Source organism: Schistocerca cancellata, chromosome 2, assembly GCF_023864275.1.
Source record: "Schistocerca cancellata isolate TAMUIC-IGC-003103 chromosome 2, iqSchCanc2.1, whole genome shotgun sequence".
Taxonomy (NCBI): domain Eukaryota; kingdom Metazoa; phylum Arthropoda; class Insecta; order Orthoptera; family Acrididae; genus Schistocerca; species Schistocerca cancellata.
Window position 1 is genome coordinate 1,029,604,637 of NC_064627.1, and position 26,627 is coordinate 1,029,631,263.

The following is a 26,627-nucleotide window of genomic DNA, read 5'->3' on the forward strand; positions in this document are numbered from 1 at the left end:
GTCTTAGATAATGCACGTTCTTTAAACGGATTTTCACCGCTGGCGCCATGGTAACTGAATACCTCACGACACAAATCGATAGAATTGTTAACGTTACCGGTATCCCATTGGACGACGGTCATTTTTTGCCACTGTAATTCAATTATTGTAATTGTATCATTATCCAAGTGAGAGATTTCTAACAGGATAATTAAGGGTTTTTTTACCACTACAAGCGCCTTCGAAAAAGCAAATAGAGATAATTTCCCCAATACTTGAATCTTTGCACCAATTGTTTGGCAAGTGAAGAAACAAAATTTACACATCTTTCAATAATAATTTTTTCTTCACCTTTGCTCGTTTTGTTTCTAATTTCTGAATTTTTTTTGAAACAAGTATCCAATATACAGCTTTGGATCTAGGTGGTTTTGGAAATCATTGTCAAGACATTTTTTCTGAACTGGATTGGTGGGAATGGCAACTTGATTAAGAAGAGATTGAATAAGAATTATCAGGTCATATAATAACTTGTATGGGTGCACACCATTTGACTCAAATTCCTCACTGATTCTCCAAAGACTTGAAAAGATAGGTTTCAAAAATAGCAAATATAAAAAATTAAGTTTGTCACTAAACATCGAATAGAGCAGTCCAGCTGTGTAGCATTTTTCGCTTTGCCTAATAATTTCAAAATTATTTTTTAACTTGAGCCATTCATCAATTATTCTACATACCACAGGTTCAATAGATAACCATTTCATGTCACAAGCACAGGAGATTTTAAGTGGCTCCTCCCATTTATTTAAGACTGACAAAATCTGGCGGTAAAAGAGCTATCGTGAAGAATATCGAGAAAACCAGCTGTATTTGTATTTATTTATTTATCCTGTGGATCACATATTGTACAAAGTACACATGATATAGGACAAGTCATTTTTCTTAACAAATATGTAGTTTGGAGAAAAAAATAGGCAATGGACTGCCATTTAAAAAAAATGTACACAAAATTGTTCATTGATGAATATAGTAACTTCACATACAGAGAATACAAACAATTTCCATGGGGAACTAAGAAACATGTAGGCGATGTAGTGCTGCTTTAAATTTACACAAATAATCAATGAGATTACAGAATAGTGAAAATGTCAACTGGAAACACAACAGAAACATGTAGGCAATGTAGTCCATAAGTTTCTTCAGGTATGGCGTATAAAACTGAAGCCACATAGTGATGATCAGATCTTGTAACTCAAGCAAATGGAGGTGATATTGATTCCTACATTTCACCTGCTGTTCCAAACAGTCCCATACTTTTCTATGGTATTAACATTGCACAATTTATCAGGCCAGTCAGGCTGTAACAGGAAGCATGAGAGTTCGTCAAACCAGGAATACACATCAGCCTAGTGAATGTGGCTGTTGTGGTCTTGGAGACAGGAACCTCCACCGCTTACACATCATGAAAGTGCAGAAGAATGAGTAACACTTGGTCACACTTGATGGACCAGGCCCAAGGCATGCTATGACAAGCATCAGAAAAACTACTCTGGCCTGAATTACATCCATCTGCACAATAATGTGCTATAGCATCAACACCCACATGGAAAAAACTACAGCACCCATCACACCAAAACCCCGACCTAACAATTCTACGGCAAGTCAAGCACTTTTCACTCATGATAAACGTAATAATTTATTAAGAATAAGTCAGTTAAATTACAGATAAACACGAAAATATGGTTACACAAATTTGGCCTATACGCAACTGTGTGTAAACAAAAACAAAAGTGTAAAGTTTCTGAAACAACAAGTTAAACTTTACGCTACTTTCCGGAAATGCTAGTTAAATAATGAAGAGGTACGCTAAGTTAAATTGCTGGAGAGAGCAAGGAACAACTAAACGAAATTCTATAGATTTGCTGCAGCAGAACGTAAACAGAAAATACGACTGTACGGTCTTTTTGCGTTTTCTGCTATATTACGTAAAGAAAAATGAAACCTTTAATGGTACACTTAAACGGCACACTAATACACTTATTTACCACGTAATCAGTACTAATCTATATGTTTTATAATCTAAAATAACTTATCTTTACGAGAACACCAAACCTCGCGCTAGTCGCCTGGCTGCAGGGCTGCCAACCTGAGGTTCCTACAATAGCTGATTGTTGATCTACATTGATGCTGCTCATCATCAGTATTTTGTGTATGATTTGTGAGAAAGCTCACTCATTATAAGTGAAATTCTGCACAGTATTAATTTTGTTAGGCAGAAATTTTGAAACTCTATACCAAATTCTGTGAATATGCAATGAATTCAGACTGAAACTGACTCAGCCTGCTGTATGGTGTGATCTAATCAAAAAGTCCAAATTTCTTGGCAGACATTCTGCAATTGCTGCAGAGGTTGCCAACTGAATGCAATTACAGACGAACATTATAAGTACCAAATGCAGAATCTCCCTTTTAAGTATTTCACACACTCTGTTATTAATACCGACCATCACAGTTGCATTATCTTTTCCTGTTCTCTGCAATTTCTTTAAATCTAAATTAACTTCTTTCAACGCCTCTTTAATAGCTGATACAATAGGCTCAGCACTGCATTTTCCAAGTTCTACTAGTGTGAGAAATGTCGAAATAATCTTATGAGATGTTTTACTATGATAAATTATAGCAGTTGCTGGGAGTTTAGTGACATTAATATCAGTTAATTCGTCAGTTAAAATACCGTACATGCCATCACCGACATCACTTCTCAGATAGTTCACAAAATAGGGCCCAAGAACATCCTTGATAATAGCACTAAACATTGTATGATGTAACTTAATCTGGCTAGCAACAAGACTGTCTTTGAACCTGTTTTTACACATTTCTCCTAAGTGATCACACAACATTATAGCACAATGTGCAGACACAAAGACAGTGAGTGACCCTTCAGCTTCGTAACGTCGTACGGAATCTTGAACTGGCTTAAAATTAATTTTTGCCTGTCTTTGGGAAGAAAAGGAAGAAACTTCAGATTTATGTTTTCTTGTTTCTGCATGGTTTTCTATGTTCCCTAACACAACTCTTTCAGTACAGACACACGCTTTACAGAATGACTTTGTGTTATCTCCTACAGCTTGTGATAACCACTGATCAAATTTCGGATTATTTTAACCATTCTTCCCTTAACTTTTGAATGTATTAAGTTTTAATTTTACTCATTTTAACAGAACTATAATCAATCACTATGACAAGATGAACAAGCATTAAGCACAGCCACTTCTGACACAAACTCCACAATAACTGAATAATAGCAAGCAGTTTGCATTTCATTCAGCTTCTCGGTCCTCGGCAACAGGAACATATAACAGAAACGCAATTTACAGCTTCAGGTCGCAAAATGGAAGGTCACACAATGGATGCTCTAGACCAGGTGGTAACTCTGATGAGGAATCCACCATTACATCATGTAATGCAATGGGATGTAGGATTCTGGGGAGTCCCAACATTTGCAATGAAGAAGATATGGGATATATTGAAAAGGCTTTCAAGTTTCAGTTCATGAAGTAGTACTACTTTGGAACATTTAATGTAAATTCTCTTCTAAAAATTGGGAAACAAAAGCAATTAGAATTATTTCTGCAGAAGAACAGTATACAAATTGTAGCAGTCCAGGAAAAACGATTCTTAGACGAGAATGTAGTTGATACACAGTATCATAGAGTTTATAAAGGGAAACAAGCAATGAGAATAATGGAAAACATTCCAATGTTTGGAACAACATTTTATGTAAACAAAAAAATCGTAAACAGTGTAACAGAAAATAGATCAAATTCAGAAAGAATATCCATATTAACTATAAAGTGCAAGAATAAATATTACACCCTCATAAACTGTCATGCACACATAAATGTAGACAACAGAACAAATCTAGAGAAAGTAAATCAATCCTGGGATCTTTTAGAATCTGAAATTTCTATCAAGCCTAAAAAGAATGTTAAAATACTACTTGGTGACTTCAATACGCAAATTGGCAGGGAAAAGGAACTTAGGACTATTATAGGTGAAAATCCGGCACACTCAAGAACAAACAGAAATTGTGAAAGACTGATCAATGTGTGTAAAATGTTCCAGTTAAAACTCATGACCACACATTTCCGCAAATTACCAAGAAAAGCCAAAACTTGGAGACATCGAAATCCATACCTAGGAGAATTTCAACTAGAACATACAGACATATCTAAAAGGCATAACATGGAAGATTATAAATATTACAATAGTCAGAGATGGGGAATTCGGCTCAGATGATTATCTCTCTAAGATTAAAATAAAATTACTCCCATCTAAAACAAAAAAGGCGACCAAGAAATTGATCAGATACAACACCACTACAGCTAATAATACAAATGAAAATATAGGAAATTTTAGACAAGAAATGGAGACAAGTAAAGAAGGCGATTGGTGTGAACTCCACATGCAAATAACTCAAGCAGCAGAAAAAAAACTCTAGGATTGGCCGAGAATAAAGAGAAGACATGGTGGAATGGGGAGCGTGAAGAAGCAATAATACCAAGAGCTCAAAAATAGAGAAAATGGAGATGTTCGAAAGAAGAGGAAGACCTTGAACAATTCGGACAACAAAGAAAAGAAACCTCAAAAATAATCCAGAAACTGAAAAGAAACTTTGAAAATTCACAGCTTACTGAAACAGAAAAAAATTACACCAAACATAATACTAGAAATTTTACCAAACTTTTAAACACATACTTAAAGGATACCAGGCACCAAGTATTTCTTTCATATATGAAAATGGCAAAATGGGAGTAAATAACAAAGAAAATTGTGAAATTTTAGCAAAATTATTTGAAAAGCTGTTAAAATGTCCAGTTCCAACAGATAAATTAGAATTTCCAGTGACACCTCAAAATCTAGAGGAAGATTTCCCACCAACAGAGTTAGAAATTCATGAAACCTTCAAAATAGTCAAAGACAATAAAGAACATGGTGAAGACTCCATTACTGCGGAATTATTGAAGTGGTCGGAACCACAAATCATAAAGGATCTACAACTGCTTCTTGATAACATTTGGAACACTGAAAAGATTCCAGTCAAATGGAATACAGCATTAATCCACCCGCTACATAAAAGTGAGACAAACAAAATGTCAGTAATTACAGAGGAGTGTCACTTCTGCCAGTGGCATACAAAATATTATCAAAAATTCTCCTGAACAGAGTGGTAGATACTTTAGACAAACGACAGGGAGAATATCAGGGTGGTTTTCGAAAGGGAAGATCCTGTGAGGAACAGATTTTTAACTTAAAGTCAATAATCCGCCATAGAATGTTAACCAGCAAACCAATAATAGTTTCATTTATTGATTTCAAGAAAGCATTCGATTATATAAACAGAGAAACAATAGATAAGGGCATTAGAGAATTTGGTGTTAAATCAAAATTAGCAAATATAATTTGTGAAACACTAACAAGTACAATATCTAAAGTCAAATTTATGGGAGAAGTATCTCAGGCATTTTAAATAAAAACTGGTGTTAGACAAGGTGATGTTTTATCACCTTTAGTGTTTGATTATATTCTAGAAAAAATTGTAACGATCTACAATTCGGTGCTTAAAAAAATCACAAAATTGAACCAATAACTCTGGGAAGGAAAACAATTGGAATCAAGGTAAACTGCTTGGCTTTTACAGATGATTTTGCAATACTTTCAGTTGTTCAGATAAATCTTCTGGAAAAAATAGCAAACAGGACTGGCCTCAAAATTTCAGCTGAAAAAACAAAATTCATAACAAATATAAAAATGCGCCAAAATTCATAGAAACACAAATAGGTAAAATAGAGTGAATCAATAAATTTAAATATCTTGGAGATACTGTACAACGAATGGACTAGAAAAATCTGCTATACATGTAAGAATGAACAAAATGGAAAGAGCATATGGTTTGACCAAAAGTATTTACAACAAGAAGTGTATATCTAGAAAACAAAATTAAAACACTACACCACAGTGGTACGACCAGAATATTTATATGGATCTGAATGCCTAACGATGAAAAATAGGAAACAATAGCACAGAAAGAAGAGGATTTGAAGTTGTTAACATGATCCTAGATACTCAATACGATTGTAAAAAAATCGAAATATTGTACAGTATCAGGCATTATCAAAGTTAGTCAAACTACCATTTCAATTTTTTATACATTTAAAATAACTTTGCAAAATAAACTACGAGAGTTCCATACTTAAGTACTTCTTGCACTCGTTATTTGCATTGTTGAGTACCAGTAGCAATTAAGCTTAGGTTCGTTCGAGGAGCTGCTAGGAAGCTACTTGAAGAACCAGCAAACAGGCGCTACTGCGCATGCATGTCATGGTTGACATCAAGAGCCAGTGCTTGGTGTCTGGGCTCTTCAAACGCATTTTACTGATCGACAGTTACTGAGCAGCGAACAGCTGAATTTCTGTAGGTGGTTTTACAAGAATAAATAAAAATAATACACAAGAACAAATAAAGTGCTTACCTTACAATTATCGAAAATCCACAAACAGTGAACTAATGCGATCGGCTGCTCTAAGACAATCGAAAAAACTTAACTATGCGCATGTGCAAAACTGGCAGCTTGACAGCGCCAGAAAATTTTCCTCAGGTAGCATCTGACTACTTGATGCTACTTGCTAGACGCTCTTCAAACAGCTGGTACCTCACTTCAAGTAGCCATATTTGGGACCAGATGAGCTTTGAAGGTGACTACTGCTCTGCACATGTGTGGTAGTCTGAAAGCAGCCTTTCGAACGGAAGTTTTATGTTTCTTAACAAATCTACATAGACCCAACCAATGACAGAACACCGCCAACCTCGTGCGGCGCTTAGCGCACTGTTTTTTAAGTTCTCCCTCGTTCTTACCGTCATATGTTCTGCCGGCCGCGGTGGTCTAGCGGTTCTGACGCTGCAGTCCGGAACCGCGGGACTGCTACGGTCGCAGGTTCGAATCCTGCCTCGGGCATGGGTGTGTGTGATGTCCTTAGGTTAGTTAGGTTTAAGTAGTTCTAAGTTCTAGGGGACTTATGACCTAAGATGTTGAGTCCCATAGTGCTCAGAGCCATTTGCCATCATATGTTCTGATTTGTGAAGGATTGGAGAGATTAGAATATAATCCACTTTGCTTAGAATATTACACAGGAAGAATAGAACGAAATCACTACATTTTATATTATTTCGCTTCATTGTCAGAACATTTTCATGAATTTTATAACCATCATCAACAGTAAATTGCTTTTAACAGGGAATTCTGCCACCATGGAATATATTCGTTACTGACGTGGGCAAAAGTGAAATTGATGAGAAATTGGAGGAAGAATAATTTCTAGTATCCACTGAAAATGAGTATGATTTTAAGCAATGGGTAGTCTTCAACAAAAGGTACATTCAGTATCAAATCAGCTGATTCTGCACCAAGACAAAAAATACTAGTCGCACACTTATACTTGATCCCTCTGTCATCGCTGTATGTAGGCTGATTTCATGCCATTCAGGAATGTCTGCGCTTGTTGCCGATCTTAGCTAAAAAACGGTATTGTCTGCAGTAAAAAGTAGCCGTTATGACTATGTCGATCTGTGTGCACTGTTGTGCACAGCGGTTGATATTATCTACAAAAATGAGCGACTTGCCACTGCAACATATTAATCTATTACAGTTCGTTTCTTTTACACGCTGTAAGGTGTGGGAAAAAGAAGGATCAGCAGCCATGTGCTACGAGCCGATCACAAGCTTCCGTTCCTCACATCCTCCACTCAGGGGCAAAGTAAAAGTGTGTTATAAGTAATGCAAAAGCAGCTTCTGTTGTTAGCACAATATTAGCTGTGAACGTATGCGTGAGCTCGATGTACACAAAGTCACCAAAAAATTAACTGTTCTTTGAAGCTGACAGTCACTCTACATGCAAGTAAGACATGATATAGAGGGAAATGTGATTTCTTCCCTGAAATGCCATGGGAAGTAAGTTTAACACTAAAGCAGAACCACAGTTTAGGAAGTGCTGCATTCTTAAGCTTCGAAAACCATCAAGTGATGGACAAGTTGATTAGTCAAAAAAGGCTATAATTATTGTTATCATTTGCTCTGCAGTGGTTTTTAAAGAAAGAGTGTGATACAGTGGATTTTAACAGTGAGGCAAAAGGACTGTTGTTGCAACATGTATATGACTCTATGGTAACGCTAAAATAGAATTTGTGTGTGCCAAAATGTTCAACAGTCAGGAAGTTACTATCCATTCACAGATTTCCACAACTGAGAAAGTTATCACCTTTCAGCCTAATGCAGACCTCGGGCTACACTATAGACAAGCCTGTCACCACAGTCAAAGGTGGTCTTTTTCTCCTTTTCTTTTTTTTTTCCTTGATGGGGGCAGAGGCAGGGGGCTTCCAATACCATACTCCACCCCAAATTATAATACTGGACAGTTACAGACGTAAGTCACTAATTATCACAGTGTATCTAGTACAGTTAAATGTGGAATAAAACATTTGAAGTAAATCAAAAAATTTTAGACTAGCTAGTTTCAAATAATACGGCCTTGCCAGAGTGGTAACGCTGGTTCCCGTCAGATGACCAAAGTTAAGCACTGTTGTGCTGGGCTAGCACTTGGATAGGGCACCATCCGGTCTGTCAAGCACTGTTGGTAAGTGGGGTGTAATCAATCCTTGTGAGTCAAACTGAGGAGCTACTTATTCTCGTGGTCCTTATGTAAAATGTACATTCATGCCAATAGAACTGTTCTTCAGTCAGTTCCAAATGACAGCTCTCTAAATTTTTTCGATAATGTTCCACAATAAGAACATTGTCTTCCCTCCAGGGATTCTTGTACAAGTTCACAAAGCATCTCCATAATAATTGTGTGTTGATTGATCCTAATGGTAACACAGCTATTAATAGCAGCCCACCTCTGAACTGCTTCACCGTATTCGTTTAATCTGACTTGTTGGGAATCCCATACACTTGAGCAGTACTCATCAATGGGTGACACTAGTGTTCTAAACAGGTGGGCTCCTCTCAACCTGTGGTCTATGCGACAACCCCTCATTCCCAATCCTTCCAAATGCGTCTATCTTCCCAGAGGAAGAGACCAATAGTCCTGAGAGCTAGATACAGTTTTTTACTCAACTGCTATTTTTCTCAGATACGTCTTACACTGCATTTTATAAGTTTACAAAGTGCACCATCAGCTGATCACATAATGATAAGGTTATAAAAGTAATTATTGTGAACATTAGTATTAACTGGTACATCCGTCTTGGAGTCAAAAAATTATAATTAATTATAGAAGTAGAGGCTAATAAGATACACTTTCTCTCTGTATGTTTTTTAATATCTTGGGACTTCCAGTTTTACGCCTGATGTCTACCAGCAAGTTCTTAAAGATTTTTGTATCAGAATGTAAAATTCTATTCTGCATCCTAGGAAGAGACACATACTCTACAAGCAAAATATTTTCACTTCCAGCAGTTTGCGAACTGTTCATTTTACTGATAATCTTGAAGTCATATTTATTATTTACAGCAAATATCATTAGGGAGTAAATACGAGGGTTGTCCAGAAAGTACGTTCCGATCGGTCGCGAAATGTAAACCACATTGAAAACCAGAAACGTTTTATTTGCAACAGTTAGGTACACCTTCCACATACTTTTCTACATAGTCGCCACTCCAACGTCTAGTTTTTTCATAGTGTTGTATCAACTTTCCAATTTCCTCGTCATAGAAAGCAGCCACCTGTGCTTTTGGCCAGTTACCTGCACTGGTCTGCAGTTTGTTGTCTGTGGAAAAATTGTGTCTTCAGAGCCAGTGGTTCTTGTCAGCAGAGATGAGACTCAGGGGGAGCCAATTACAGACTGTATTGTGGGTCATCAAACACTTCTCATCGGAAACGCTGCAAGAGCGTGTTCATTGCCCCTGCAGTGTCCGCCCGAGAACTGGCTTGAAGGAGGAACTGATCGACATTTGTGTTATGTGGGCTGCATGACACAGGCGAAATCTCTAACCAGGCCCTCACACTCGGCGGGAGACGCTATTCCCTACACAACTTTACGTGCTCACAGTTCACTCAAAACTGAAAAGAGCGACGTGACACGATCGAAGGGCATACTAGAGACACTCCCCAACACATCTGTGCAAAGCTTTACCGGATTTTCCCAGTGGTTTCCATTTCGCAACTGATAGGGACTTACTTTTTGCACAACCCTCGTATATTAACTTGTAAGTGTAAGAATCCCAAGGAGCCTGAAGAAGCTTCTGTAAGATGTTCAGCTATCAGTTGTACACAATAATCTTACTCAAATGAATAAAAAGTTCTTGGATAACTTGTCGTGACAAAGTTGAATAAAGATAATGGGCTAAGTCGGACTGTCATGAAACTTGCGAGGCTCACACTTTTATGCCCAGTGGGTGGTATCTGACTGGCTACATCACTTCATGATGACATGGAGATGGCTTTTGCTATGGTCTGTACATCAAAGACAAGGATATCGTAAGGGGTGCCCCAGGGAGATGTGACTGGACCGCTATTATTTTCTATGTACAAGCTGAAGTTACCCGATTATAAGACGAGTTTTTTTTCAAATTCGTCATTCGAAAAAATTCAGGATCGCCTTAAGGCCCGTTCACATGCAACGATCTGTCTGCGCAAATGTCTGCGCACATCAGATCTGCGCAGACAGATCGTTGCGTGTGGACAGAAGATTTGCACCAACCTGAGATGTGTGCAAACCTGGAAGTTGGAGTTGGAGGTTTGAGCGAAACCTCTCAAATCTGTGGGTTCAAACCACATCTGCGCAGACAAGTTGGAGCGTGTGGACAGGAGATCGCCGCAAATTTGGCGCGAAACAGCTGTTTGCTCAGTCTAGTGTTTGTATTTGTGCGCACACATCAAAATGGCGGATACTCCTCAGTGTTCTCGAGAGTTTGTAAGTGAATTCATTGAAATATATACAAACCACCCATGTTTGTGGAAGATTAAAAGAAAAGAATATAGTGACCGAGACTAAAAGACAGCAGCATACAATGCTCTAATTGAAAAATTGCTGGCAGTTGACGCCTCGGCAAACAGAGAAACAGTAATAAAAAAAAAATTCGTTGCGAACTGTTTACCGGAAAGAGTTATCCAAAGTTCAGAAATCTAGAAGATCTGGTGTAAGAGTAGATCAAGTATACCAGCCAACGTTATGGTATTTTGATCTGCTTGGCTTAGGTTCGCTCTGCACCTGTCGCAGTAAATTTACGTGAGAAAACTGCTTTCGCTTTAGCAGCCACTGTCTACACCATTTTTACCGCTTTCTCTGTTTCCTGCGGTTGGTCTGAATGTTTTTTGCAACACAAGTTTCGAACACAGACCACAACAGAACTTCCTCCATTTCTACATTTCAGGATAACTGAATTAAATTTTTGACGTTTACGGGGAGCGTAGTCGCTTGCCACTGATATTTCTCTTCTCCACCGACAGATGGCGGGCGAGTAGCAGATTGGAGTTTGTGTCGTGTGAACACACCACATTTGCAGCGATCTTTTGCATGTACAGACATCTGCGCCGATGTCTGCGCAGACAGATCGTTGCGTGTAGACCGGGCTTTATATTCACAGATTAAACTATTGCTGATGGGTCAACATTTCTAAGTTATTTAATATACTATGTAGGGGTAGCCTTACATTTATAGGGGTCGTCTTACTTTAGAGATGAAGCTTAGGTCCTTGGGGTCACGTTTATATTTATTTTGAAGAATTCGGATGGGCAGGGCTCGGCAAAAGCTTTATTCGCGTTCCAACAACTTCGAGATTTCCCAATACGCCAAAGCGCTCGATACAGTATCGACATGGCGCGAGCAGTCATGTGGCATTGACTCGCGCGGAGCTGTTATAAGAAATACGCGAGAAACTATGTATCAGCCACTACAGCAGTCTATTATCTGATTAAAATTTGACAATTTTGTGAAAAACAGGAGAAAATAGCATTAAATTGTATCGTGTTGCAACCCTTTGTTGCATCTGAAAAGGTTTGCGTTACACGTTCTCAAACATGTACCGATACGGTGTACAATCATCAGTGCCGCTTTTTAAGTAAATGTTGTCCTCGAAAAAACATTAGTTGATACAGAATCCAGACCAATATTTTATTTGGATATGAGAAACTGTAATGAATTACTAAGTGGATTGCAAATGAGAAATTCAGTCACTGTTTGCGTATTGGAGTACATGGTTACTAGGTTTAGTACATGGTGACATTCTGTTGAAACAAAAGCAAATTAATCGAAATTGAAATGTCTAACAAAGGAAATAATTTATATTAAACAGACTGTAATTGTTACAGTGAGAATAAATTCCAGCGGCAACACTGTCGTCGGTCTATGTTAGACTGTGCCGTAGTGGAGACAGTACCAACAGACCCAATAGATCGCGGGACGAGCGAAAGTTCGAGAATGGGACTGAATCGTACGGTATATGCTGTCTTATTTACAAATTAGTTGGTGTTGTAACATACGAGCTACACACTAGGAGATATTGCAGTCTGTTTTTCACAGCAGCTCAGGCTCAGCACTACGAAAGGATTGGAAGGGGAAAAGAGACATCTGCTTGGCTAATACAGAGTTAAAAATTAATGTTATTTCATCTGGTAATTTGTCTAAAATTTTTATAGCAGCATATTTTATCGCTTTCTTTTCCTAAGATAGGTTGAGTAAAGGATAGTGTAGGTCTTCCTTTTTTCTGGTATTATAATCGTGAATGTCACTGTTGTTTTTAAACTGGCCCATGTTGTTGAGAACAAACTTCATTAGTGAGTAAATGTACTGTGAGGCTGCTGTAAGAATTCCCAATCTTTTTAAAAGATGCCTACAAGATGTGCGACTATGAACGCCACACATTATTCTAACCATTTTCTTTTGAGCAGTGAATACTTTTTGTCTAAATGTTGAGTTACCCCATTAGCTTACTAATTTCTATATCCTCAAAATTGGCAATTATTCTGATTGCAAAAGTTGCTGAACCTAGTCGCATTAGAAGATCCAAAATACGAATTTTCTTATAAAGATTCTCATCTATATGTACACCCAAAAACTTAGTATGCTCTACCCTGGCTACTGACTTCTGTTGATGTGTTATATTTATGAAACGAACTGTGCTTTTTCAGCAGAAATTTCAAAGTTTAGAGCAAGCCCATTTGCAGAAAACCAATTAATGACTTTTCCAAAGACCTTATTTGTATCATTTTCAATTCTAGTTTCTTTTACCGGATTAATAATGATGCTTGTATCATCAACAAACAGTGTCAGTTCAGCTTCCTGTTTCAGATAGAAATGGCGGTCGTTCACATATATCAAGAACAGAAGGGGACCCATGATTGAACCCTGTGGAACACCTAATGCAATTTCACCCCAGTTAGATGAAGTGGCAAACGTATTTAAATCACTTGACCCATATAAGGAAACTTTTCGCTTCCTGTTCTGCAAGTATGGCTTAAACCACTCATATGCTATTCTACTTATACCATAGAATTGTAGTTTCTATAACATAATGCCATGGTTCACACAATCAAATGCTTTGGACACAGTCATGGAAAATTCCTATTGGTGAAATTTTACTATTTAAAGACTCTATTATGTGGACAGTGAAATAATATATTGCTGTCTTAGTGGAACAGCATTTTAGAAATCCAAAATGTGGTTTACTAAGTATCCCATTACTGTTGAGATGGCTAACCACTCTTGAGTACATTACTTTCTTTATGATTTTTGAAAATGCTGTAAGCAAGGATACTGGCTGATAATTATTGACATTTGTGGTGTCCCCATTTTTGTAGAGAGGCCTGACAATGGCACATTTTAACCTGTCTGGGAAAATACATTGAGTTAGTGATGCATTACATATGTGACTCAGAACATCAGCTGTAATTGCTCCACATTGTTTTAATATCTTATTAGAGATGTCATCTACTCCAACAGAACACTTATTTTTCAAAGATTTAATAATTTTACTTATTTCACAAGAGGTTGTTAGGTGAAATTTATTCTGACAAAATTTTTTCAAAACAGACTCTTCCATGAACTGCCTGGCTTTTTCTTTGAACTGTTCTCACCAATTTTTTCTCCTACACTTAAGATATGATTGTTAAATACATTAGCTACTTGTGTACTGTTGGTTATGATGGTCTTGTTCTCTGTAATAGTAATACTACCCACCGCAGTGGTTACTTTCCCTGTCTCCCTTCTAACAACATTCCATATTGATTATTTTATTGCCGTAGTTGATAATTTCTTCTCTAACATACATATTTCTTGATTTCCTTACAACATTTTGCAGTATGTTGCAATAATTTTATAGTGTAAAACTACTTCTGGATCTTTACTAGTTCATACTGTCTCAAATAGTTTTCTTTTTCTTTCCGAAGGCACTTTACTTCCTCTAGTAATCCAAGGTTTCTTTGAAAAGTGTATGGTGTTACATTTAGTAATTTTCTTTGGGAAACAATGCTCAAAAAGGGATATAAATTTATCAGAAACATGTTGCATTTATCATTAGCATTTGGCTCATTATATGCATTCTGTCTCTTACGAACCTATACCACATTCAAACTGCGGTTTGCATGAAATAATTCGTAGACAGAATTGGACCGACTTTAAAAACTGGATAAATACTCAACAATAATAGTCATTTCTGCAGTAGGCAGTAGAAATCTAGCTGGGAGCCAGTAGCATATTTAAGTGTTTCTTGCTGCAATGTTATCGAGGCTCGCCATGACATATGACGGGAAATTATAGAGGTTTGTGTTAGGTGGTTCTAAACAAACAATGTAAAGGGGGCGGGCGGGCCATATGTTTGGAGACAAGAGCCTGTAAATACTCACGTCAGTATGGAAGCAAAATCCGATAGGCACCCAGGGAGGGGGGGGGGGGGGGAAATCAGCTGTGTTATCAGCTTCCACCATAATGATAGCCTCAGAAATAGCAGCATATTCATAAGAAACTGCCAAATATATATGACAACGAAGACACAAATTTTGCAGCTGTGCTATTAGGATGATGATGACGATGATGATTAAATATGATACCACAGGCTAATGGGTTAGCAAACAAAAATTGTCGAAAAGAAAACAGTCTGCTAATTAATATAACCATTTCTTTTTGTTTATTTTATTTCTCCTAGTATTGCCTAATGTAGAAAATCAATAAAAGGCACAAACTTACAATAGATATAATGTTAACTTGTTGGCAGATACTTTAAGTCAATAAAACAATTTGTAATTTTGATTAGTCAGAATATGTTGAAAATAAATGTTTCTCAAGGAGCCTACTAAAAAAGGGGGGGTCGCTTGTATTCAAGGTCATGCTATACTTGGGTAAATATGGTAAATTATCTGGCAGACAGGATGAGCAGTAATTTGCAGATGTTCGCTGATGATGCTGAAGTAGGAGGATAGAAGACGACTGGATAAGATTTCTAGTTGGTTTGGTGAATGGCAGCTACCTGTAAATATAGAAAAATGTATGTTAATGTGGATGTGTAGGAAATAAAACCTGTAATGTTCAGATACAGCATTAGTAGTGTGCTGCTTGACACAATCAAGTCAGATATCTAGGTCTAATTTTGCAAAGTGATATGAAATGGAATGAACACGTAAGAACAGTTGTAGGAAAGGCAAATGGTCAACATTGTTTTATTGGGAAAATTTTAGAAAAATGCAGTGTATCTGTGTTTTGTTTATTTTTTATTTAATGTCCTGAAATCATTGATGTTGGACACAATTTCGTTGTTGTTGTTGTTGTTGTCGTCTTCAGTCCTGATACTGGTTTGATGCAGCTCTCCATGCTACTCTATCCTGTGCAAGCTGCTTCATCTCCCAGTACGTACTGCAGCCTACATCCTTCTGAACCCTTAGTGTATTCATCTCTTGGTCTCCCTCTACGATTTTTACCCTCCCCGCTGCCCTCCAATACTAAACTGCTGATATCTTGATGCCTCAGAACATGTCCTAACAACCGAACCCTTCTTCCAGTCAAGTTGTGCCACAAACTTCTCTTCTCCCCAATCCTATTCAATACCTCCTCATTAGTTATGTGATCTACCCATCTAATCTTCAGCAGTCTTCTGTAGCACCACATTTCAAAAGCTTCTATTCTCTTCTTGTCCAAATTATTTATCGTCCATGTTTCACTTCCATACATGCCTACACTCCATACAAATACATTTAGAAACGACTTCCTGACACTTAAATCTATACTCAATGTTAACAAATCCCTCTTCCTCAGAAACGCTTTCCTTGCCATTGCCAGTCTACATTTATATCCTCTCTACTTCGACCATCATCAGTTATTTTGCTCCCCAAATAGCAAAACTCCTTTACTACTTTAAGTGTCTCATTTCCTAATCTAATTCGCTCAGTATCACTTGAGTTAATTCGACTACATTCCATTATCCTTGTTTTGCTTTTGTTGATGTTCATCTTGTATCCTCCTCTCAAGACACTGTACATTCTGTTCAACTGCCCTTCCAAGTCCTTTGCTGTCTCTGTCAGGATTACAATGTCATCGGTGAACCCTAAAGTTTTTATTTCTTCTCCATGGAAAAAGCCAAGGCTATTCTACAAGCATTAATAATTGCATGATTAATGTGGAGGTTGGCGTTATGTGAAGTGAGACTGTGAAAGGTTTCACAGCTACCTTTAATGTAGATGCCATAGGAAGCTCAAAGCAGAATTGTGAACTCAGTGAATCCCAGTACATCATAATGTATGGAATAATGTTCCTAATGAAGCAAATCAGAGAAAAGGCTATTAGTATTAAAAGATGTTACTGAAGATAAGAAGCAAGAGTTGTATGATTTATGTACAATTTTGAGTGCAGTGTATGGGAATAGTGCCTTATTGTGAAATGCCTGTCTTGATCACACATTACCATGCAATTCATAATGACTGGTTTTGGCTTACTGTTATCATATCATCCACAGTATTTTGATATGAGTATCAATGTCACTTAATCTGTACACACAGGTACATGAACAAGTATCCTTCACAAAATTGTGCTTGCAGAGTATATAAGCACAGAGTGGTTTCTAGGTGTAAACCACCCTTGTAAAACAAAAGCAAGTCTGCAGACAAAAATTAGAAGTCAAGTAGCATGAGATAGGAGAGGGAGGAAAACTGTGAGGCTATGTTATGAGCATGGTGACCATTTTGGAAGCTGCTATCTTGGATGCAAATCATAATTTTCAAACAGAAAGAAAAGGGGCGAGGGGTCATGTGACATATTCAAGATAGATAATTACACAAGAAAAACATTGGTTTCTTTAATTTGAGCATAGCTTTATTCATTTTCAAGTCATGTCACATTTTATATAAAATAATGTAAATAATAGTGATAACAAGTAAAGGCTGCAGGATGTGTTTGACAGGTTGTCCAATGCGTTATAAGGTTATTGTCATCCACTTCAACCACACCTGCTGGACTTAAACCAAGATATCTACCAGTACCATAATGCGAACACTGTCTCTAATGACCTCATTGTGAACAGGACATTAAACTGTAATCTTCCTTCCTTCCAGAAAGCGAGTAAAATCATCAACAATCCAGAATGAGATTTTCACTCTGCAGCGGAGTGTGCACTGATATGAAACTTCCTGGCGGATTAAAACTGTGTGCCCGACCGAGGCTCGAACTCGGGACCTTTGCCTTTCACGGGCAAGTGCTCTACCATCTGAGCTACCGAAGCACGACTCACGCCCGGTACTCACAGCTTTACTTCTGCCAGTATCTCGTCTCCTACCTTCCAAACTTTACAGAAGCTCTCCTGCGAACCTTGCAGAACTAGCACTCCTGAAAGAAAGGATACAGCGGAGACATGGCTTAGCCACAGCCTGGGGGATGTTTCCAGAATGAAATTTTCACTCTGCAGCAGAGTGTGCGCTGATATGAAACTTCCTGGCAGATTAAAACTGTGTGCCCGACTGAGACTCGAACTCGGGACCTTTGCCTTTCGCGGGCAAGTGCTCTACCATCTGAGCTACCGAAGCACGACTCACGCCCGGTACTCACAGCTTTACTTCTGCCAGTATCTCGTCTCCTAGTCCCGAGTTCGAGTCTCGGTTGGGCACACAGTTTTAATCTGCCAGGAAGTTTCAGCAACAATCCACTCTCCACGGGGTGAAAGTTTCGGATCTTATAGGCAGGGGTAAAATACAGGGAGCGAAAAGCTATTTACAGTTTGTACAGAAACCAAATAGCAGTTATGAGTTGAGGGGCATGAAAGGGAAGTAGTGGTTGGGAAGGGAGTGAGACAGGGTTGTAGCGTATCCCTGATGTTATTCAATCTGTATATTGAGCAAACAGTAAAGGAAACAAAAGAAAAATTTGGAGCAGGAATTAAAATCCATGGAGAAGAAATAAAAACTTTGAGGTTCGCCGATGACATTGTAACTCTATCAGAGACAGCAAAGAGCCTGGAAGAGCAGTTGAACGGAATGGACAGTGTCTTGAAAGGAGGATATAAGATGGACATCAACAAAAGCAAAACAAGGATAATGTAATGTAGTAGAATTAAGTAGGGTAATGCTGAGGGAATTAGATTAGGAAGTGAGACACTTAAAGTAGTAGAAGAATTTTGTTATTTGGGGAGCAAAATAACTGATGATGGTCAAAGTAGAGAGGATATAAAATGTAGGCTGGCAATGGCAAGGAAAGCATTTCTGAAGAAGAGAAATTTGTTAACATCGAGTATAGATTTAAGTGTCAGGAAGTCGTTTCTGAAAGTATTTGTATGGAGTGTAGCCATGTATGGAAGTGAAACATGGCCGATAAATAGTTTGGACAAGAAGAGAATAGAAGCTTTCGAAATGTGGTGCTACAGAAGAATGTTGAAGATTAGATGTGTAGATCACATAACTAATGAGGAGGTATTGAATAGAATTGGGGAGAAGAGAAATTTGTGGCACAACTTGACTAGAAGAAGGGATTGGTTGGTAGGACATGTTCTGAGGCATCAAGAGATCGCCAATTTAGTATTGGAGGGCAGCGGGGAGGGTAAAAATCATAGAGGCAGACCAAGAGATGAATACACTAAGCAGGTTCAGAAGGATGTAGGTTGCAGTAGGTACTGGGAGGAGATGAAGCTTGCACAGGACAGAGTAGCATGGAGAGCTGCATCAAACCAGTCTCAGGACTGAAGACCACAACAACAACAACAACAACAACAGGCATGTGGAATATCAGTTGATGTGTTTTGCATGTCTGAACATCACAATGAAGTCATTCAAATTGAACAGACTTACCTTGAGGGATACAAACTAATACCATACTACAATAAAACCAGTAAGAAGGAAGAGGGAGCAGCTATATATGCCAAAGGTGGAGTTAAGTCTGAGAGCTATCAGGATAATAAATGTGTGTTGAGCAAGTTTTTAAATGCTATGCCACATTAGTAGATTGGGGAGCACCACAAGCTTGCAGTACCGTGAGTTCACAGGCCACCAGGAGGATGTATCTTAAACTTTGTAAATACATTTCATGAAGCATACATTGGAGCATTAGTCAATATTACATCAGCCATGCTTGATTCACAGATTATATACCAACTTCTAATCTACTGCTTGTGAAATTTTCTTCTGTGTAACTTAAACAGTGAATTTACACAGCTATACAGTCTTGTTCTTTAACAGTGTTTTGCTGTAGCTCAAATTATAGCCCCCAACCAACATAAAAACCAGAGCTGTCATTCTGATCTTCTGTGTTACAAGGTTTTAGTTAAATATTCATCTACAAAGTAGGTGTTGTCCAGGAGTTGTCCAGAAGAGAAAAAATTTAGTTCAGATTTAAATTTTGTGTTGTTACCTGTCAGATATTTTATATTAGTAGTCAAATTACACAATATTTTTGTGGCTACCACGTGATTTAGAGACAAGTAACAATTATGGTAGTTTTTCATTCTATACCTCTATTAAAATGACTTTGCACTTGACAGACAGCTGTGGTGGGATGAAGGGTTGTTGGTTGTACACAACTTTTCATGTACTTATGCACTCAATAGCTGCATGCACACTGCAAATGGAAAAGAACATACTTCCAGTTTATTGTTGTCAGCTACCAATAAAAGGCAATCAGCAGCTACCGAATATAACTGAGAGAGCTGCAGCTTTTTTCAATTAAGCTATGTCTACTTGTTTCTTGCTACTGTAGGCCTTAACTCTACTTGTTCCACCTCTCTAAAGGTTCTCCTGCTTGATAGGACCTATAAAATATGATGAATGGATAAATGACAGACATCACTTTTCTTTTGAAATTGTGATGTTTTATGTCATATTTCACTAGTGTTTGTATAGATTGTGGAGTTGCATACAGAAGGCTTAACTCTTTCAAGACACACCTATAAGGTGACCATGGGTGGACACCGTAGCAATTCTGCTGTGGAACTCTGTATGTAATGATGACAAGAAGTAAATCAAGCCATGGGTACGGAGTATAACAACAACTTTTTTAAGGAAAATGCAATACATATAACAGTACACATCCACACACGACTATGTCCAAGACCACACTGCCAAGTCAGATACAGAGTCTGCCTTAAAGCTCTTGCTGGTCAGTGATGCTGCTGTTCCCACACAACCTCCAACTGGCCACTTACAAAGTAAATGTGGAATACCTCATTATATTAGTTGATTATATGCTTAACTACTTGACAACTTCATATTTCGTAAAATGCATAAATTTCTTTTAATGCTTCATTTGTGATTAATTTACAGCCCATTGCTGTTGGAGTGATATATAGTACAAAAGAAATTCATGTTACCAATCATGGTCATCCGATGACTCAAACAAACCAACCAACCAATAAGTGTCTATTTAAATCTTTTCTAATTTGACATGTAATTAGGTTATTTTACTTATCTCTACTCTTTCCCTTACCACAAAGTTACAGGCTAATATTTATTCAGTATAACTGATTTATTTTCAGAAACACACCAAAAATCCAAGACCACACCAGAAACACTGCAAGACTGAATGATGACTCAGTCTCTCCACCACCCTATAAATGCTGGGGCACTTACAAAAGATAGACCATGGCTAATAGCCAAGGTGGTGATGAAAATTAGATTACTATTATTATTAATTTTGTCTTCTGTGACAAATTACTGTGTCTCTTAACATGCTAAATAATGGTATGGCACTGTCAACAATAGTATCGTAAGTGCATTTTAAGACGATGAAACTGTTTGCATTCCACTGTGTAAATTCATCATCATATATTTTATATTTATGTGGCTTACAAATATACCTCATGTGTTGGAGTTACTGTTGTAATGGATGTTTTCACCATTCAAATTGTAAGTTTCTTCAAAAACAAAGCTTTAGTGAATGAAGTTAAAGCTTTTTGTTACTGATTGCATGGAATCTGCAACATGTAACATTCATTTTTTGTCATAATATATTCAGTTATTCTGGTGCAGACCTCCAGAAAGAATTCATGAAGTTAAAGTTGCATGTAAGTTATAGTCATTTGGTTTAACTCTGTGTACCAAGTACGGCATTCCCTCCTTTAGAAACTTGGAGTGGGAGGGGGGGGGGGGGGGGAGATGACAACGGACAGATGGACCTTTTCTTAAACAACCTTCTGTCAAATCGGAAAAATAGGGGCTTAAAACTGTATTACTATTTGTTATATGGTACAATGCATTCATTGACACTTGAAATGTTTGTTTTTATGTTGTTTTGTTTAAAGCTGTCTGAGGATGGCCTCAAAAGCCAAAAGCTGATTCACATTGAATTATAAAATAAATATTATTGTGGAACATCAATCCAGTTATTTCAGTTTTCAATATGTCTATGTTGCTCCTAGTGCCTATGGAATATTCCATAGGGGAAAAAAAGGTTACGAACAACTTAAACTGGAACCATCACACAGAAAATGTTGAGGGGATGGCAAACCAAAGACAACATTTTATTCACACAACACTTAGAACGTACAACAAATCTACTGAAAACTTTGCTACATCATACTAGTCCATCCTCTTCTGGAGTATTGCTGCACATTATGGGATCGTTATCAGATGGGATTGATGTAGGACATTGAGAAAGTTCAGAGAAAGACAGCTCATTCTGTATTATCACAAAATAGGGAAGATGGTTTGTTGATATGATATGTGAAATGGGGTGGCAATCTTCTGGACAAATATGTCTTCATTGTGACAAAATCTTTTCACAGAATTAGAATCAACAGCTTTCCCCTCTGAAAGCCAAAATATTTTGTTGAGCACCACCTAAATGGAAAAAATGATCACTGCAATAAAATAAGATAAATCAGAGTTGTACAGGAAGACTCAGGTGATCACTTTTCCTATGTGCTATTCAAGAGTGGAACAGTAGAGAAATGGTCTGAAATTGGTTCTACGAACCCTCTGCCAAACACATAAGTGCGAACTGCAGAGTAATCATGTAGACATAGATGACAACGATGCATCACCTGACATGACAGTATGGAGTCCTACTGAATAAACAAAATGATTTCCTCTAGTTCACATAGCTGATAATTTGGAGGAAGGAAGGGTGATTGAAGTTTAACATCCCTTTGACACTGAGGTCGTCAGAGATGGAGCACAAGCATGTAAATTTCAAGGATGGAGGAGGAAATTGGCCTTGCCCTTTACAGGAACAATCCTGGCATTTTCCTGGAGTGATTTAGTGAAACCTTGAAAAACGTAAATCTAGTTGACCAGACATGGGTCTGAATCGTCATCCTCCTGAATGTGAGTCCAGAGTGCTAACCACTGTGCCACCTCACTTGGTGAGTAATTCGGAAAGCAGCTGTTATATTTCTGATGTTTTAAGAATGGTCGCTATGCCCTATCTTTAAAGTATCTGAACAAGATAGTGCACAGCTATAAGTTCCCTGTCCTATCTTGATGCAGAGGTGTTCAGCAATTGCCATGGCCAGTCTGTTCTCCACATATCATCTCACTGAAAACATCTGGTCATAGACTGTGAACAGACTGATATGCCACAAGTCGCCAGTCACTATGACTGATGACCTCTGGCACAGAGATGAGGCAGCATGGAATGATGTACTTGTGTCTGTCATCCAAGCTCATTTTGACCTAATTCCCAGCCAATTTAGACCTATTGTTGCTGCCAGACACCAGGTTGGGTTGACAGAGGAGATAGAGAAGATCCAAAGAAGAGTAGCGCGTTTTGTCAGAGGGTTATTTGGTAAGCATGATAGCGTTACGGAGATATTTAGCAAACTCAAGTGGCAGACTCTGCAGGAGAGGCGCTCTGCATCACGGTGTAGCTTGCTGTCCAGGTTTTGAGAGGGTGCGTTTCTGGATGAGGTATCGAATATATTGCTTCCCCCCTACTTATACCTCCCGAGGAGATCATGAATGTAAAATTAGAGAGATTCGAGTGTGCATGGAGGCTTTCCAGCAGTCATTCTTCCCACGAACCATATGCGATGAACAGGAAAGGGAGGTAATGACAGTAGCATGTAAGGTGCCCTCCGCCACACACCATTGGGTGGCTTGCGGAGTATAAATGTAGATGTAGATGTAGAACGCTGTGTAATAAATTTTGCAGTCATGCTCACAAATCATCAACAAATTTAATAATGTGTTCTTCCTAAAGTACTGTACACACACAACAAGTAAAATTTCATTATGTGTTATCCTTTCCGATGTTGCAGTTTTAATGTTCAACAATGTATATAATGCGAGACCATTGTGCTAGAGAAACGACATGCTGAAGCTAGAGAACGTAATGTGTTCTAGCATGCCACATGACCATTACTCCTGATGCCACTGTAGAGGTGTCGTGTGTGGCAACCCCTATGGCGGGTGGTTGAAGAGCAATTCTTCTGGTTTGGTGGGTGGTGTCTGGATTCCCCACCTGGGCGCAGTAGGTCTGATGTACTGCCAATGGACTACAGGAACCCAATGGAGTTGAAGGTGGCTGCAGAAGAACACATTGCATTCAAGAAAACACCGTATTGCTCCTACAAGCTAGAACAGATACATGTATGTGTTCTCATCTGGTAGTGCCTGGCCACATCTTCCTCGGGGTACAACAGCATCAGTGGACACACCTGAAGCTTATGCACACTGCTAGGAGCCAGCTCGCCCAGGAGGTGCTGGCAGCCATCTGAGGCTAGTAAAGAATTCTTGCACACTGTAGCGATTGTGCTTGGCACAGCTGGTGCTGTGGAGGTGGGGTGTCACAATCTCTGAATCTTTGTGTACAAATGGCAGGCCGATGATGACGATGGCTGTACAGTGGATGCTGGAGATTCCAGCAGCACAGCAATTGTCTGGTTACACTTGCTGGTTTGAACCTCTCTGGTGGCTTGATTGGTGTGCATAAATAATAGCCCAATGACTGTCTATTTGTCTGTCTGCTGGCGGATGAATGCACCTTCCGTTGGCTCAATGCTGCATTAGTGAGTTGTAATGAGTCTTGCACATATTGATGTAACATACAGGGCATTTTGCACGTCAGCTGTGTCATCAGCCATGACAGCCTTCATGACAGTAATTGGAAAGTCATATCCCAAATTTCTTAGGAGTCATGGTTCTTTCCCCGTTGGAAAAATTTGGTTCCCAATTTAGCTTGGCAGCACATTAATGAAGGATAGATAGAAAATAAACTCAGGTACAATTGGGAACGACATGTCTCTCCATAGTATGTATAGTTCATGTCACAGCCTTTTTCTGAAAACTATACAGAAGTCTTGCAAACAGACACTATGATAAATTCAACAATGGGAAATACAGGATGGAAGTGTAACAATACTATGAAAAGGATAGTTGCTATTCACCATATAGCAGAGATGCTGAGTCACAGACAGGCTCAACAAAAAGACTGTCAGAAAGAGAGCTTTTGGCCAACAAGGTGAGAGTTGTGTTTGTGTGAGTATGTGTATGTATGTTACCTGCTTCCGACAAAGGCCTTGTTGGCTGAATGCTCATTTTCTAACAGTCTTTCTGTTGTGTCTATCTGCGACTCAGCATCTCTGCTGTATGGTGAGTAGTAACTACCCTCTTCACAGTACTGAGACACTAGGATAGCTAATACATGTCACTGCTCACTTTGACTCCAAAAGTTACTTTTGTCCAAAGCATTCATGCTTGGATCCACTTTTATGTAACCCACTCACTGCTTTTTTTGCTCTCTCACTGTGTTATTCGAACATTACATGCAAATGGAGCATCTATATTTTTTATCTGCGTTTATTTGCATATAGGATATCATAGTGGGAAACATTCCACGTGGGAAAAATATATCTAAAAACAAAGATGATGAGACTTACCAAACAAAAGCGCTGGCAGGTCGATAGACACAAACAAACACAAACATACACACAAAATTCGAGCTTTCGCAACCCCTGGTTGCTCCGTCAGGAAAGAGGGAAGGAGAGGGAAAGATGAAAGGATGTGGGTTTTAAGGGAGAGGGTAAGGAGTCATTCCAATCCCAGGAGCGGAAAGACTTACCATAGGGGGAAAAAAGGACAGGTATACACTCGCACACACACACATATCCATCCGCACATACACAGACACAAGCAGACATTTGTAAAGGCAAAGAGTTTGGGCAGAGATGTCAGTCGAGGTGGAAGTAAAGAGGCAAAGATGTTGTTGAAAGACAGGTGAGGTATGAGTGGCGGCAACTTGAAATTAGCGGAGGTTGAGGCCTGGCGGATAACGAGAAGAGAGGATATACTGAAGGGCAAGTTCCCATCTCCGGAGTTCTGACAGGTTGGTGTTAGTGGGAAGTATCCAGATAACCCGGACGGTGTAACACTGTGCCAAGATGTGCCGGCCGTGCACCAAGGCATGTTTAGCCACAGGGTGATCCTCATTACCAACAAACACTGTCTGCCTGTGTCCATTCATGCGAATGGACAGTTTGTTGCTGGTCATTCCCACATAGAACGCTTCACAGTGTAGGCAGGTCAGTTGGTAAATCACGTGGGTGCTTTCACACGTGGCTCTGCCTTTGATCGTGTACACCTTCCAGGTTACAGGACTGGAGTAGGTGGTGGTGGGAGGGTGCATGGGACAGGTTTTACACCGGGGGCGGTTACAAGGGTAGGAGCCAGAGGGTAGGGAAGGTGGTTTGGGGATTTCATAGGGATGAACTAAGAGGTTACGAAGGTTAGGTGGACAGCGGAAAGACACTCTTGGTGGAGTGGGGAGGATTTCATGAAGGATGGATCTCATTTCAGGGCAGGATTTGAGGAAGTCGTATCCCTGCTGGAGAGCCACATTCAGGGTCTGATCCAGTCCCGGAAAGTACCCTGTCACAAGTGGGGCACTTTTGGGGTTCTTCTGTGGGAGGTTCTGGGTTTGAAGGGATGAGGAAGTGGCTCTGGTTATTTGCTTCTGTACCAGGTCGGGAGGGTAGTTGCGGGATGCGAAAGCTGGTTTCACGTTGTTGGTGTAATGCTTCAGGGATTCCGGACTGGAGCAGATTCGTTTGCCACGAAGACCTAGGCTGTCCTCAATCTTTCCTCTCCCACATCCACACCGGCTGTTCAGAGCATCCTCCTACAGGCCAACCACAAATTAGAACGGCATGCCACCCTCCACCTTAAAAAACTATCCAATCTCCTGGTTTGCCACCTC

At 39.0% G+C, this 26,627-nt stretch overlaps 1 protein-coding gene across 1 annotated transcript in view; it reads right to left on the reverse strand.

Annotated features, from left to right (window-relative positions):
- LOC126162996 (esterase E4-like) overlaps positions 1-26,627 on the reverse strand; it is a 292,795-nt gene that overhangs the window by 172,197 nt on the left and 93,971 nt on the right. The gene's annotated exons all lie outside the window — the stretch shown is intronic.